At 37.0% G+C, this 4,497-nt stretch overlaps 2 long non-coding RNA genes across 2 annotated transcripts; both read left to right on the top strand.

Moving 5' to 3' along the window:
- The first annotated feature begins 442 nt into the window (after nucleotides 1-442).
- Nucleotides 443-1,651, top strand: LOC113277413. The gene is made up of 2 exons (XR_003324901.1): nucleotides 443-604; nucleotides 696-1,651. It is a non-coding gene; the product is annotated as an uncharacterized LOC113277413 (long non-coding RNA).
- A 996-nt stretch (nucleotides 1,652-2,647) lies between these two features.
- On the top strand, nucleotides 2,648-3,540 carry LOC113277414. The gene is made up of 3 exons (XR_003324902.1): nucleotides 2,648-2,680; nucleotides 2,782-2,864; nucleotides 3,494-3,540. It is a non-coding gene; the product is annotated as an uncharacterized LOC113277414 (long non-coding RNA).
- The last annotated feature ends 957 nt before the right edge of the window (nucleotides 3,541-4,497 follow it).

The following is a 4,497-nucleotide window of genomic DNA, read 5'->3' on the forward strand; positions in this document are numbered from 1 at the left end:
TCAACACTCAATCTTGTCTCTTTTTGATCAGGAAAATGAGACAAGATTTTCCCAACAACACAATCAAGTTGTGTTGCGATGAACAACGATTTTGTAAGGACCCTCAAGCTTGTCAACGCTATTAGACCAGTCAAGAGACGACTAAGCCGCTAATGACTCGGTTAATTAGAGACGAACATTATTTATTAAAAATAAATATAACAACGATCTAGATACGAAACTAGTATCAATAGATACATCTCGAAAAGTTATGCGCAATGGACTACTCGAACGTGTCATTCGGATACCGGACGAAGAAGATATCATTGGATGAGTATGAAGGGCAAAATAGTAATTTGCATTAGACCGACATGGCTTCCCATATCATTTTGGGGGTTGGATTTATTATTTATCTTTGGCCTTATCAGAACCAAATGGAGAAAATCTATTCTCATTTCTTTCTTTCCTCTTCTTCTCTTTCTTTGATCTTCTTCCTGCCGATATCAATTCAGAGAAGTTGAGCATAGTTTTGTGGGGGATTCTTAGAAAAACTAAGTATATGGATGAATCAAGGGAGTAGATTATGATATTGAAGCTATTTGAACTCTGGAAAGAAGGATAATCGGTAAGTTAAATTAGGGTTTTATAATTGATCGAAATTTAATTATGAATTTGTTTTGATTCGCTGAATTGTTGACGGGTTTGTTGTTAAATAGGTTATAAAGGGTTGTGTAAGGTTCAATTTTGTTTTCTTTAGGAAATTGAGATTTGGATTAGGTTTAGATGATTTGAAAGTGATGAACAAGGGTTCCTAAATCAAGTAGTTCTGATGAAGCCGATGAATTGAGCAGTGGTGTTTGGATTCGATTTATTGATTTGAATCTTATTTTGGATTGGTTGAATTTGAGAAGCATATTGTTTTGGTGATTAATTGTAGAACAGGGGTTAGGTCTGTCCTTGAGGAACTTGAAGTCGGAATTGTGTTATGTTAAGAACTAGATGAAGATTAGGTTTTTCTGTGATGAGAACTACAGATGAAAGAAGAATTGTGAATTGGGTTTGTTTAATGGTGAAACTTAATTATGATGTTCAAGGAATTTCAGTTCAAGGGACTAGGAGCTGAAGTGTGGTCTGAGATGAAGAATTGTATTGTTGCTGGTATTGAACCTGTTGTTATGAGTTTTGGGGTTGAACTGTTGTTGGTGGTTTTGCTTATGTGCTTCACTATTATAGGACGTGAAGGTTACTTTAAATATAAATGGAGATTAGAGATGAAGATGAGTTTAATCGAGCCAGTGAGGTTCAAGTGGTAGATATTGCAGGTGCAGTGGTGCTGGTTGTGTTGGTTGGGCTGAACTGAAGGGTAGTTGCAGCTATTGGAACTAGTGGAGAGATTGGAACTAATGTAGCTTTGCAGGAATTTGATACAACTTGGAACTGAACTCCAACTGGTGGTGCTGAACTGAGATTGAAATGGAGAACAACTGTAGGTACAAGTGGGTTATGCCCAGATAACGAAGCTATGTATAGATGTGAAGAATATGTTATGTAGAGCTAGGAATCAGAGTGTAGTGTTTGATGAAAACAAGACTTCGGAGATGGAAGTTAGTTTGTAACTTAGAGAACTGTGTACAGTTAGAATGTTGTGGAGATTGTATGTTTGATTGCGCTTTGGTATGTTTGCCTGTGCATAGGCCTGTATCTGAACCCTGTTACCAGTAAGCTTAGTTGATCTGACTTGGTGTGTCTGACTGAGTTAATCAGATCTGACTCAGTGTACTTTGACCGAGTCGACTCTGTTGAGTCGTATCTGACCTAATGGACTTGACCTTTGACCTGGATGTTGACTGTTAATTGACCCCATTGACCGTTAAGGACTGTCAGTTGACTCAGATGGACCAGGCCTTAGATAAATGGACTTGTTTAATGGTCTTGGGCTTAGGAATAGTTTTCTGATATATTGGACCTTATGGTCTGAGTTAATATTTAGTTCCTTCTACAAAGTTGTAGATACTCTTTAGACTTATCAAATGGACTAGAGCTGGCAAACAAGTTGAAACCCGCGGGTTAACCCGTGCCCGGACCGTGAAAACCTGAACCCGGACCGGCTGGTTTCTAAACAAGCCGGGTTAGGGTTGGAGAAATGGTGACCCGTCAAAAAACGGGTTAACCCGGCCCGGACCGTACAATCACGGGTTAACCCGTTATCCCGCACTTTGTTTTTGCCGGGTGTCACTAATACTATACGTGTCTCGCTCATCTGCCATGGTATAAAAACAAAAAAACCCTACTTCGTCTTTTCTTCTCTTTTCTTCTCCGTCCGCAGCACTTCCCAGCGGCAAAGTTCACAGACAAAGTTGAAAGTTCTTTCGTCTTCTCCGTCTGCTACTACTTCGATCTTGAAGGATTTGAGTCATTTGACTCTTGAGTATTCTCTGTGTAAGCAAGCGGGACTGTGGGTGTGGGAGAAAGTATGAAAGTGAAAGAGGGAAACCCCTTTTCTCATACCCTATTTCTCTTCGTATCTTCAAAACCCTATTTTTGATTTCAATTCTCATCACTCATCAGGTAATGTTATGGTTTTCGAAAGTTAATTTCTTTTTGTTTTGTTTTCAATTTTTTGGATGTTAGGGTTTGAATTTAATTATTTTTTTTTTTATTTTTGAATGTAGAAGTCCTTCAGGTGCAAATTAATCTTCAGGTAATTTGAATTTCTCCATCACTTTGATTCTATTTGAATTGTTAGAGGTTAATTTCTTGATAGATTGTCCAGTAACTCCTTTCTTCAATTTCTCTGTTAAGGTTTCAATTGAAGTTCCCTTCTTTTTAATATTGTGTGGAAGACCTCCAGCCTCCAGGTGCAGTAATTTCTCAAAGATCTTCAGGTATAACATCTTGATTAAAGATTGGTTTGAATTTAATATTTTCTATGGTTTTATTAGGGATTTGCTTATGTATGTGATTGTGAATATGTGATTGTGCATATGTTTTATTAGGAATCTTGGATGGATGTTTTTATTAGCTCAATTACAGTTGTATGTATGTGAATATGAATATGTGAATATGTGATTGTGCATATTTTATTTTAATTAGAGCATGGATACAATGTGTTACAGACACAATTACAGTTGGTTCTTTCTTTACATTTTCATTCATCTCAATTCTCCATTCTCCAATGATTGTATTTGTATATTTGTAATTTTGTATGATATGTTTGGCAAGACCTAGTGAGTAGTGAGTAGTGACTACTGACTAGTGCTAGTGTGCTACCTCCTACCTTGAAAGAACAAAGTGGGGGTTTATTATGTGAACTTCCTTGCTTGATGTTTCTTTGTTGAGTATCCAACATTCCAAGTCCATGACTGGGTTTTGGTTGTTAAAGCTGGATATCATCTTATTCAAGATAATAATGTGTATGGTATTATGCTCTCCATTTGTGTGTAAAACTGTGAATTGTGATAAACTGATAATGTTACTATGAGTCTGTGACTGTCAATTGTGCTATTGTTTTTAGGTTACTCTCTCTGATGTGTCCAGTATGTCAAGTGTACAAGAACAAGAGTTACAAGACCATTATAATTATGTTATGAGTAGTGATGGTGAGGTGATGATGTTGAGATGCTAGATTCTGTGAATGAGGATCCAACTGTTGGTTGTGCACCTGCCTGTCCTGCACCAGTTTCACGTGGAAAGAAAAATAAACTTAGATCCCAAGTTTGGGAATTTTTTAAACTTCTTAAATATAAAGATGGAACAAAGAAGGGAGTGTGCAAGGCTTGTAATGTAGGATATAAATATGAAAGCCAAAAAGGTGGAACCTCAGCCATGAAAAGGCATAAGTGCCCTAACCGTCAGTCTATGGACGTAGGGCAGATGATATTATCTGCAAACAATGGCCAGTTGTCTACCCGCGTACGCAAAGTTGATCAGATGAAATTACGAGATCTGTTTTCAGCATTACTCATTGCAAGAAATGTTCCATTTGCTTTGGTGGAGTGGAAAGAATTTAGGGATATATGTACTTATTTAAATGAGGATGCTAAACCAATATCAAGGAATACTGGGAAAGCCGATGTAGTAAAGAAACATAAAGCACAAAAAGAAATTATTCGCAACAGATTGAAACTTGCTCCAGGTATGATTCAAAGTTTCAAATCCTAATGACCCATATGTTTTGTTTATACTTTTATGTATGAGTAATTGATTAATATGATGTGCTAATGTGTATGTCTCACCCTTACAGGTAGGATATGTCTAACATCAGACATGTGGACTTCTGTAACAACTACTGGATATATAAGCTTAACTGCGCACTATCTTGATCAAGATTGGGTGTTGCAAAAGAAGCTTCTGAATTTCTGTCCTCTTCCACCACCTCATACAGGTAAAGCACTTACTGTTATTTCTTTATCTTATTCTTCAATATAAATTCATGATAACTTTTCTCCTTTCTACTACCTCAAAACAGGTGAACACCTTTCTGCTAAGTTATTTGCTATGATAGAAGATTGGGGAATT

Source organism: Papaver somniferum, chromosome 5 (genome assembly GCF_003573695.1).
Source record: "Papaver somniferum cultivar HN1 chromosome 5, ASM357369v1, whole genome shotgun sequence".
Lineage (NCBI taxonomy): Eukaryota > Viridiplantae > Streptophyta > Magnoliopsida > Ranunculales > Papaveraceae > Papaver > Papaver somniferum.